Consider the following 12030-nt stretch of genomic DNA (forward strand, 5'->3'; position numbering starts at 1 on the left):
TAAACATTTTCATCACCCCCAAAAGAAATTCAGTGCCCATTAGCAGTCACTCCCCATTCACTCTTTCCACTAGACCTAGGTAACCACTAATCAGCTTTCTGTCTTAATAAATATACTTATTCTGGACATTTCACATAAAAGTAATCATATCTTATGTAGTGTTTTGTGTCTGGTTTGATTCAGTTACCACAAAGTTTTCAAGGTTCATCACATTGTAGTATCAGGGTTTCATTTCTTTCTTCTTCTTTTTTTCTTTTTGATGGGTTGTTTCTTCACAATGAAAACAGCCATTTTGTGCTCAGTTTCCAGAACAACCAACAGATCACAGGAGATAGTCCTTTGGGTCTCTGCTTGAAATCATTTCTTTTTATGAATGAAAAAATAATTCTATTCTGTGCCTATACCATATTTTATTTATTCATTTAACTGATAAACTTGGGTTATTTTCCACTTTTAGGATATTTTTAAAATAATGCTGTTTATGGGCAATTGTGTACAAGTTTGCATGTAGATGTTTTCTGTTCTCTTGCACAAATACCTAGGAATGGAATTGTTAGGTCATATGGTAACTGCATGTTTTTTTAACATCTTGAGGAATGCCAAACTGTTTTCCAAAGTACCCACAACATTTTAATTCCCTTTAGCAATAGTATGAGAGATCCAGATTTTCTACATCCTTACTACACTTTTTAGGAGTGCTATGGAGAAATCAGCTCCAGCCCCCTTGAGCCATCTTGTCCAACCTAAAGCAGGGAAAATCTGAGAAGAGAAGCACTAAGTTCACAGTCCATAGGCTCACTAAAAGACTGAGACCTAATCATAGGACTACTGAATGCTTCTCCTTCCTCCACTCTTTATCATTGCATCACTAAAGACCCAGGTACTACTTTTCTTTTCACCCAGTACATCATGTCAACTTTTCAACCAAAAATAACAAGGCATGCTAAAAGACAAAAAACGCAGTTTGAAGAGACTGAACAAGCATCAGAAGCAGAGTAAGATATGGCATGAATGTTAATATTATCAAACCAGAATTTTTTTTTAAATTGTGACATAGGTTAAGGTAATGAAAAAAGTAGACAATGTATAGGAACAGATAGACAATGTAAGCAGAAATAACGGAAATTCTAAAAATGAGTCAAAAAGAAATGCTGGAAATCACAAACACTAATAAAAACGAAGAATGCTTTTAATAAGCCCATTTGTAAACTACACATGCTAGAGGAAAAACTCTCTAAGCTTGAGAATATGACAAAAGAAATCTCTAAAAAGTGAAAACCAAAGGGGAAAAAAAAGACTGAAGAAGAAAGACCATATTTATCCCAAGACTGTGGAACATCTACAAAGAATTTAACTAAGGAACATGTAATGAGAATACCAGAAGGAGTAGAAAGAAATAAAAGCAGTATTTGAAGTAATAATGACTGAGAATATCCCCCAACCCCCCCAAAAAACCTGTCAAAAACCAAAACTACACATAAGAACATCATATTTAAACTGAAGAAAATCAAAGATAAAGAAAAAAATACTGAAAGAAGCCAGACCAAAGAAATTACTTATAGAGGAGCAAACATAAGAAATGTATCTGACATCTCTTCAGAAACCATGTGAACAAAAAGAGAGTGGAGTGAAATATTTAAAGTTTTCAGAGAAAAAAACCCAATAACCTTAATTTCTGTACCTTGTAAAATTATCTTACAAAGTTGAGGGGAAATAAAGATTTCCTCAGATAAACAAATAAACAAATATTGAGGAAACTTATTTCCAGTTCACCTACCCTGCAATAAGTATTAAAAAGTTCTTCAAAGAGAAGAAAAATGATACAGATCGGAAACTTGCATCTACATAAAAAAGGAAGAGCATTAGAGCATGAAAAGTAAAAGGAAAATAAAACCTTTTTTTATTCATAATTGATCTAACAAAGAAGTTTGAATAGCAACAATGTATTTTATTATGTATGCTTTATACACACAAGTTTAGTGTAAGTGAAATGAATGGCAACGATGACATAAGGGATGAGAGGGAGGAATTAGGAGTATTCTGCTAATATAAAGCACTTGAACAATCCGTTAAGCAATGTAGTGTTATGTGAAAGTGGATATGAATTCGTTGTAACTCTAATATTGTAAACTCTAGGTCAACAAGCCACTAAAAAAAGTTTTTAAAAAATGCTGTGCTAAGACAGGAGAGAAGATGGAATTATATAAAATGCTCACTTAACCTCTGCTCTCCAAAAAAAGGGCAGAAAGAGTGTGGAAGTCAAAAATAGAAAAAAACAACAACAAATATAGTTGATTTAATCCAGTTACATGAACAGTCACCTTGAATGTCATCAGTCCAAATACACCAATTAAAAAATAGAGATGGTCAGAGTGGATCAAAAAAGTTTCAACCACATGCTTTCTATAAGAAAACCACATTTCTATGAGAAATCCGTGTTAAATATAAAGAAACAGATTAAAAGTAAAGGGATGGATAGATAATAATATAACATCAGTTGAAAGAGAGAGTGGCTGTATTAATTTCAGAGAGAGCAAACTTCAGGGCAAGAAAAGTTATCTGAGATAAAGAGGGCTATTACATAATGATAGAGATCAGAACACCAAAAAGACATGACAATCCTTTATGTGTATGTGTCTAACAACAGTGTCAAAATATGTGAGGTAAAAACAGAGAAGTAGAAAAACTGATAAAATTACTATTACAGTTGGAGACTTGACCACCCCTCTATGAGAAATGAACAGATCCAGAAGGTAGACAATTAGCACCTGGTTAAACTCAGTGGCAGCGTAAATCAACTGCATATAATTGACATCAATAGGACTATGTTATCCAACAGCAGATTACACATTTTTTCCAAGCTCCCATGGAGCACCACCAAGATAGATCAATTTCTGGGTCATAAAACACACCTTAACAAATTTAAAAGAATAGAAATCATTCTGTGTCTGCTTTCAGACCACAATGAAATTAAACTATAAATAGGTAACACAGAGGAGGCTGGAAAATCCCAGAATACTTACAGATTAAACAATACCCTCCCTCCCTTCCTTCATTTATTTACATTGTTTATTCTATTACAGTTGTCCCAGTTTTTTCTTTTATTCCTGTCCACCACCCCACCCCTCTCACCCACAGTGAATCCCCTCTCCATTGTCCATGCCCATGAGTCATTCATACATGTTCTGTGACTAGTCCCATCCCCTTCCCTTCCATCATTCTACCCAACCTACCTTTCCTCCTATAGCTATCAGTCTAGTCTGTTCCATGTTTCTGGTTCTGTTTTTCAAGCTAGTTGATTTTTTTCCATCAGATTCCAGTTATAACAGAGGTCATATGGTATTTATCTTTTGTTGACTTCACTTAGCATTAGTAGTTTCCAGTTCTATCCATGCTACTGCAAAAGATAGGACTTCTTTCTTTCTGCTGTGTAGTATTCTGCTGTATAAACATATCAGTTTTCTAATCTACCCATCTACTGATGGGCACTCGGGCTGCTTCCAACATGCAGCTATTATAAACAGTGTGCTATGAACATTAGGGTGCATAAGTTCTTTTGAATTGGTGTTTCAAGATCGTTAGGGTATATTATCAGCATTGGAATTGCTGGGTCATAAGGCAGTTCCATTGTTAATTTTTTGGAAATTCCATACTGTCTTCCACAGTGGCTGTACCAGTCTATGTTCCCACCAGCAGTGTACTAGGGTCCCCTGTTTTCCACGTCCTTTCCAGCACTTGTTGTGTGTTAACAATATACTTTTAAATAATACATGAGTCAGAGAAGAAATCAAGAGAAATTATAGGATATCTTGAACTTAAAAAAAAATGCAACTTAGGAAAATTTGTTGAATACAGTAAAAGCAGTGGATACAGGTAAATTTATAGCATTGGATAATATATTAGAAAAGAAGAAAAATCTACAATCAATCTAAGCTTCCACATTAGGAAACTAGTAAAAGTAAATTTAAATTCAAAGTAAGCAGAAGCTAAAAAATAAAAACTAGAGCAGAGATTGAAAGTAGGAAATCAACAAAATGAAATGTTGGTTCCTTGATAAGGTCAGTAAAATCAGTAGGTCTCTAGCCAGTCTAAAAATAAAAAGGACACAAATTACTAATATCAGAAATGAAAGGAGATATACCACTACAGATCTCCTGGACACTAAAAAGATAACAAAGTAATATTATGAACAACTCTTGGCTACAAATTTGATAACTACGATAAAATAACTCAATTCTTTGAAAGATGTAATCTGCCAAATTTGATAAGAAACAGACAATTTTAATAACCTTCCCAAAAAGAGCATCAGTGCAAGAAAGTATTCCTGGTAAAATCAGGAATTTACCAGTGATGGGTTCACTGGTAAATTCCACCAAATATGTAAGAAAGAAATTATACCAGTCTTTTACAATTCACTTCCTGAGAACAGAAGCAAAGAGAATGCTTCCTAATTCATTCTATGAAGTTAGCATTACCCTAAGACCAAAACAAGGCAAAGACATCACAAAAGAAAACTAGAGACTAATATCTCTCATGAACATAGGTGTAAAAACTCTCAAAAAACACTGAATTCAACAATGTATAAAAAGAATTATACACCATGACCCAGTTAGATTTATTCCAGATAGGTAGGGCTGGTTCAAATTCAAAAATTAATTAATAGAATCCATCATATCAACAGGATAAAGAAGAATCACATAAGCATATCAATAGCCACAGAAGAAACTTTTGGCAAAACCCAACATCCATACACAATAAAAACTCTCAGCAAACTCGAAACAGAGGAAAACTTTTTTCAAGTTTGTGAAGAACACCTACAGAAATCTTACAGCTAATAAGCTTCATGGTGAGTAAATCAAAGCTTCCCCTCTAAGATTAGAAGAAGGCAAGGATGTCCTCTCTTATCACTGCTTTTCAAAATCATAGTGGGAATCCTAACTAATGAAAAAAGACCAAAAAAAAAAAAGGAAATAAAAGGTACGCAGGTTAAGAAGGAAGAAGTGAAACTCTTTCTTCAATGGTTACATGATTGTCTATGTAGAAAATACAAAAGATTGACAAAATAAAATTTTTTAAAAAGCCCTACTGAACAAACAAAAACTCTCCTGAAACTTCTGAGTATAGCAAGGTTGTAGGATAGAAAGTTTACATATAAAAATCATTTCCTTTCCTATATATCAGCAATGAACAAGTGGAATTTGAAATTGTATTCGCACTCCCCAAAATAAAATACTTCAGTATAAATCTAACAAAATATTTATAAAATCTACATAAGAAAAACTACAACTCTGGTGAAAGGCATCAAAGGAAGAAGTAAATGAATGGAAAAATATCCCATGTTCATGAATAGAAAGAGTCAATATTGTCAAAATGTCAGTTCTAAGCTTCATCTGTAGATTCAACTCAATCCCAACAAAAACCTCAGCAAGTTATTTTGGGGCTATCAATAAATTGATTGTAAAGTTTATATGCAGAGGCAAAAGAACTAGAATAGCCAGCTGAATATTGGAGGAGAAAAACACAATTGAAGGACTGACACTCCCAAGATTTTGTTTAGTTACAATAATCAAAACTGTGATACTGGTGGGGAAAAAAAAAGACAAGTAGATCAGTGGAACAGAATACAGAGCCCAGAAATAAACCCATGTAAATGTAATCAACTGATCTTTGACAAAGGAGCAAAGGTAATACAATGGAACAAAGATAGTCTTTTCAACGAATGGTGCTGGATGTGAACACCCACATGCAAAAACAAAACAAAGCAGACTCTATACGTAGCCTTATACTTTTCATATAAATTAACTCAAAATGGCTCATAGAACTAAATGTAAAATGTAAAACTGTAAAATTCCTAGAAGATAACATAGGAGAAAATCTACATTATCTTGGGTATGGCAATGACTTTTTAAGATATAACACCAAAAGTGTGGTCTGTGAAAAAAAATACTTGATTAGTTGGACTTCATTAAAGTGAAAACTTTTGCTCTGTGAAAGTCAATGTCAAGAGAATGAAAAGATGTATCTGAAGAAAAAACTGTTATATATTTGCAAAAGACATATTTGATTAAAAAAACTGCTACCTAAAATATACAAAGAACTATTAAAACTCAACAATAAGAAAATGAATAACTCAATTTAAAAAATGAGCAAAAGACCTTAACAGATTCCTCACCAAAGGAGATATACAGATTGCAAGTAAGTATATGAAATTATGTTCAATATCATGTGCCATTAGTGAACTGGAAACTAAAACAGTGAGATACCACTTCACAGCTATTAGATCGGATAAAATACCAAAACATTGATAACAGCAAACACTGGTGAGGATGTGGAATGACAGGAACTCTCCAATTCATTTCTGGGGAAAATGAATGCAAAATGGCACAGCCACTATGTAAGATTGTTTGGTAGTTTTTATGAAACTACTCACTTTCTTTTTGGGGGGTCGGGAGAGGACCAAACTACTTTATTTGAAGGAGTAGTGCAAATAAAGGAAGTAAGTGAATGATTGGTACAAGTTATAGAAAAGGTAAAGGTAACCCCAACATGCACACATTGCTTTGGTGACCAGGGAAGTCACTCCCGTGGCAGTTGGGAAGGCAGCCTAAGGCTTAGCTGTCTGCACTGTCTCCCAGAGTGTGCTTGTCAAAGAGATGCTCTGCCATGCCAGATCCAGGGACCCCCAACCTGCACAAGTTGGTTAGGTGATCACCCAGCTCTTTGATGGATTTTACCTGCTCATCCAGGTAGTGAGTCTCAGTGAAGTCACACAGAGGAGGATCATTTTTTTCAGTGACCAGTTTGTGCAAGTACAGTAGTGACTGATTCACACTTTTTTCCAAGTATAATGCACACTGCACTGCATTCAGCCCATTCTCCCAGTCATCATGTTCTGGTTTCTTGATATCCTGGAGGAAGATCTGGCCACTGGTTGGTTCTGCAGCTTCATCAGTTTCTCAGCATGTTCCCTCTCCTCATGAGATTAGTGAAGAAAATACTTGGCAAAATTCTTCAAAGCCACATCATTGCGATCAAACTAGTAAGACATGGACAGGTAGACGTAGGAAGTGTAGAGCTCCAGGTTGATCTGGCGGTTGATGGCGGCCTCCCAGTCCTGGTGATGATAGTTCTGGCACACCTGCGAGACAGACGTGGTCATGATGGCGCCTGAGGACAGGCGGCTTTGTGGTGCAGGAGCAGTGGTGGGGACCTTGGGGTCCAAGGGCACTATGAGGAGGTGGCAGAAGGATGGATCTGGGCAGCTGGCTGGAATGGTGGGGGGTGGAGCGCCGGGTTCATTCAAGCACTGTTGAAGCAAGAAACCACAGTGACTCCCAGCAAAGACTCTGAAACTACTTACTTTCTTACTACCAACTGCATTCCTTGGTATTTACCCAAAGGAGTTGAAAACTTACTTCCACACAGAAACCTATACATGATGTCTGTAGTAACTTTATTCATGTCAGAATTTGAACACAACCAAGCTATCCTTCAACAGAGAAGTGGATAAACAAACTGAGGTACATACAGATAATGGAACACTATTCAGTGCCAGAAGAAATGAGTCATCAGGCCATGAAAAGACACAGAAGAACCTTAAATACATACTACTAAGTTAATGGAACCTATCTGAAAAGGCTGCAAACTGTATGATTCCAAACATATGACAATCTGGATAAGGTAAAACTATGGAGTTATTAAAAAGATGAGCAGTTGTCAGTGGTTTGAGAGAAGGTGGGGGTGAACAGCCAGAACAAAGAGGATTCATAGGGCAGTGAAACTATTCTGCAAGATACTAGAATGGTAGATATATGTCATGTATTTGTAAACCCCACAGAATGAGTACACCAAAAGTAAATTCTAATGTAAATTATGACTTTGGGTAATGATATGTGTCAATGTAGGCTTATTGATTGTAAAAAATATACTGCTCTGGTGGGAGATGTTGATAGTGGGAAAGAGTGTGCGTGCATAAATGGGATATATGGGAATCACTGTAATGTGTGCTTGATTTTGCTCTAAACTTAAAACTAATCTAAAAAGTGTTAATTTAAAAAATGTATATATGGTATATTTAATATAATTATATGATTTATTATAATATACACTGGGTATAAACAGGTTTAGGAATGAATACAGCTAATTGATATACATAAAATTTAACTGAAGCAAGTGCAAATACAAATGCTTACTAGGGAGTAATCTACATTTTGCTAAAAGCATTCAGCATGCTGTAGTCATTAATCATACATTTTACAGAGAGAGTAAGAACAGTGGCTAATCCCACCAGCCAGTTAACTGGGGTTCAGTTAAGTGAAATTCAGTTAAGAATTCTTTCCCCATAGGATTTGATGAGAGAGGAAAAGATAAGGACAGGTGTTTGGGGAACAGTTGGGTACTTACACTTTGGGGGAGGTGAGGATAAAACAGTGGTGATACAGTACAAACTTAGGGTTGCTTCAAGAGAAGGGCATAAAAGGGTGTGTGTCTGGGTGTGGGGTGGGCAGAAAAATACAGCTCTGTTCCCAAAATCTAGAGCCCAGGTTTTTATAACTAGGGCAGCTGTTGAGTTTTAAAATGTTGGTAGAGTTAGGAACCGAGCAGTAGGAAAAACAGATTCATTCATTCAACAAGTATTTATTGAGTATCTAACATTCTAGGAACTTTTTGTATACTGGGATCCTCAATGACCAAAACAGACAAAAATCCCTGCTCTCACAGCTCAGTGTACTGGGACAGACAGAAAAACAAGGTAAAAATAAGTAAAATGAATGTTACATAGTACTAAGTACAAAGGGGGGAAAAAGGCAAGGAAAGAGGCCATAAAGAGTATATGTCTGGAATTTTATTTAGAGGCCAGAAAAGGCTTCACTGAGGAGACCTGAAGATGATGAGAGAATTATACATGCATGCAAGGAGTGAGTGGGGCAATGCAAAGGAGTAAAGTTAACCCTGGAACAACATGGGTTTAAACGGCAGATGTCCATTTAATCGTGTGTGTGTGTGTAACTAAATACTGTAAATGTGTTTTTTCTTTCTTGTGATTTTCTTAATAACATTTTGCTTAGCTGACATTATTGTAGGAATATAGTATATAGTACATATAACATACCCCTATGCTGTTCAAAGGTCAACTACATACTTGATGTGACTGAAGGAGGCAAATGTGGCTAGACTGAAAGAGGCAAAAAGAGATGACATCATACTGCTCAAGTAGGGGGCCAGATCATATCAGTTTGGACACTGAGAAAGAAGATACCGTAACAAAGGGTTCCTGGTGGCTTAACTGAGTTCAATATTAAAATAGCAGAGCCTGACAATCATTTCTACACAGGGTCCTCTCATGCAAACTGCACTTCAGGGAGAAGCCTGCATTGAACTACCTGCCTCTGCATTGTGTTTCTGCATTCTGAGCCGGCCTTTATAAAGGATTTCCTGGAATTCTATTTCAACCAATAAGACTGAGGTTTTCCCCATCCAACCAGGGTTTCACAACAGTTACCAGAGACAGTTAGCTAAATGTTAATAAAGAAAAGAGAGCAAAGGTAATTAGACATTGAGTTTAATAAACTGGGGAGCGTGAGTCTATTTGCTTCACCAGGAAGCTACTGCTTTACATCTCAGGGGATTATAGCATTACTCAGCCAAGGGAATTAACGCTCCTCCCTTCTGCCTTTTGGTACCACATTGTTGGGGTCACAGGAGGAGGCGCTTGATCAAAGAGGCCTATCAGTCTAAGGGGTGGGCCTATCAAAAGCCTGCAGGGATTTAGGAAGTTGACTGGTTCTTTTGAAAAGCACCTGGTCCATCTCAAGCCCAAGCTAACATAATCTCAGGGAAACAAAGGTCTCTTTCTTTCTCTCTCATGCTTGTGGACCCATACTCACCCCATTGGTTTGCATTTTCTCTTTCTCTGGACAAAGGGAAAGAAAGAGACCCAATGGGTCTAGCAGCTACCAGGGCCCAGGCAGATAGTATAGCTTACAAAAGAGTAAGGTTTAATAAAGCAGCAGAAACCTGTACGCTGGCTTTTGTTTTGGCCTTGGTGAGGACAAGGTTGGACTTTTTCCATGGTGGGGTGGACAGAGATGGGACACTGAAAACTCAGGGATGACCTTCCCCACAAATAAACCACCTTACTGCACTACAATCAACCTTGTGTGGGTCCTAAGAATGCTTTCCTTGTGATTCTGTAGAAGAGCCTAATTTCCACCAACAACACAGTTATATTCCCATTAACATCTTCATCAACCAATCAGAGCAGCTCCATTCTGACCAATCAGAAAAGTGCTTTTTGGACCAGTGAAAGTGCGAAGATTTGGAGTCCTTATTTGCATGAGGATGGACCAATCAGGAACTAGGTGCAGGACTTCTGTCTATATAAGTCAGCTCCCCTCTGGCTTAATGCACTTTCCCTTTCCACTAAAGACTGAATCTACTTGACTGAGCTGAAATACTGAACAGGTCTCACAAGAGCACAGCAGAGCACACCAGTGGAAGCCAGAGCAGAACGCGGCACAGAACAGAGCTCACCAGCACAGAGTGGAGCAGGCCAGTGAAAAGCAAAGCTGACAGGCACAAAACAGCTACCTTGAGAGCTGCCGCTCAAGAGGGGCCTAAAACAAGGACCACTTGGCTCCAGGGCTGCCTTGCAGACGAACTGTTTTAAATCCTTGCTGTGTCAGTTGAGCTGTTTGCACTGGATAGTTTTCTTCTTTATCATATCTCAAATTGGGTATTTGTATTGTCACTTGAATTGGTGCCAACCACCATTGGTTGACTTAAGTCATAGTAAGATTTTTGGCTTTTATTCTACAATGAGAAATCACTAGAAGGCTTTGAGAAGATAAGGCATTGAACCAAACATTTTTATAAAATGACTCTGGCTGTTTAGAGAACGGAAGTAAGTGTGGGTTGGGTCAAGGGTGGCAGTAAAGAGATCATTTGGGAATCTACTGCAATAATCCATCCGAAAGACGAGGATTACAGTGGTGGTAGTGGTAGCAAGAAGTGACTACATTCTTGACATATTCTGAAGTTAGCTAATTTCTAGGTTCAAAATAAACAAATTAGGAAAAGAATATAAACTGTGGCATGCGTGTATTTTAACTGGAGTCTCATAACTTGTTTAGTGATAAATGGTGGGCTATGTATATTGATGTGACAGCATGAAATGCTTTCTCTGGTGGCTAGTGGCTTCTGCTATAGATATGCTAATTAGCTAGAGAAATTCTGTTGAGGTTTGAGCAGCCCTCTGGGCAGCAAAGAGGTGAGGAAATATGTACAAGGTAATGACTGCTTTTTAATAATTCATTGGAGTCTCCAAAAACTGGACTAAGATTAGCTGGAGTCAATAGACCAACCAAAAACTAAGGGATTGAGAAATTTCACTTTTCTTTGGATTCCTTTCTAGGCCTACATGTCTATGGACAGCACCCACTTCTACTTCTCTCTTCCTCCCTTCCCTTAGCAATAAGAGATGACAGGATTCCAGACTCTCTTAAAATGAATTTGAAAATTAGCCCTTCAATATTATTGAATTAGGCTTTCTCACTAAATAAACCTTTCCTTGCTCCAAACTTCGGTCCATTGAGTATTTTCTTAGAAGCATCCAACACACAGGACCTTGGGGACTGGGACACTGACAATATACTTGCAGTTTTTTCAGTGTTCTTTTTGGAGCCACAAAAGAAACAATCCAGCCACCATTTAATGGAAATGTTTGTAATGTTTATATGTCAACCATAAACATTTGTTGAACACCTTTACTGAGTGACCAAGATGGTGCTTCCTGTCAAGTAGTGCATAGATTTGCTTTATGGGATTTTATTGATTATTATTCTCCTTGGTCTAGAGATATTATTCTCAGACAACAAGAAGTGGGAAGAGGCCAGAGTTAGAACAAACATAAATCTTCCATCTTTGTTTACGTTTGAAGTAAAAATTTTACAAACTTTTGAGTCATATATTTTCTTTAAAAATATAATAGAAGTATTAGATCATTAAAAAGAGCTGGGTATTGTTCGTATT

At 37.0% G+C, this 12030-nt stretch overlaps 1 protein-coding gene and 1 pseudogene across 3 annotated transcripts in view; one reads left to right on the forward strand and one right to left on the reverse strand.

The window, feature by feature from the left end:
* Positions 1–12030, forward strand: part of HMG20A (high mobility group 20A) — an 89960-nt gene that overhangs the window by 26931 nt on the left and 50999 nt on the right. Inside the window, exon 1 of one of the 3 annotated variants that reach the window (XM_037046968.1) lies at positions 4682–4846. The exons of the other annotated variants lie outside the window; for them this stretch is intronic. The gene's annotated coding sequence lies outside the window, so the exon portion shown is untranslated. Of the gene's footprint in view, positions 1–4681; positions 4847–12030 lie in introns of those variants that run through there. 3 annotated transcript variants of the gene reach the window in all.
* Positions 6496–7314, reverse strand: LOC118987725 (ferritin heavy chain-like; annotated as a pseudogene).

The sequence above is a fragment of the Sturnira hondurensis genome, unplaced genomic scaffold (genome assembly GCF_014824575.4).
Source record: "Sturnira hondurensis isolate 20B ecotype Veracruz unplaced genomic scaffold, ASM1482457v3 Scaffold0005329, whole genome shotgun sequence".
In the NCBI taxonomy this organism is placed as follows: domain Eukaryota; kingdom Metazoa; phylum Chordata; class Mammalia; order Chiroptera; family Phyllostomidae; genus Sturnira; species Sturnira hondurensis.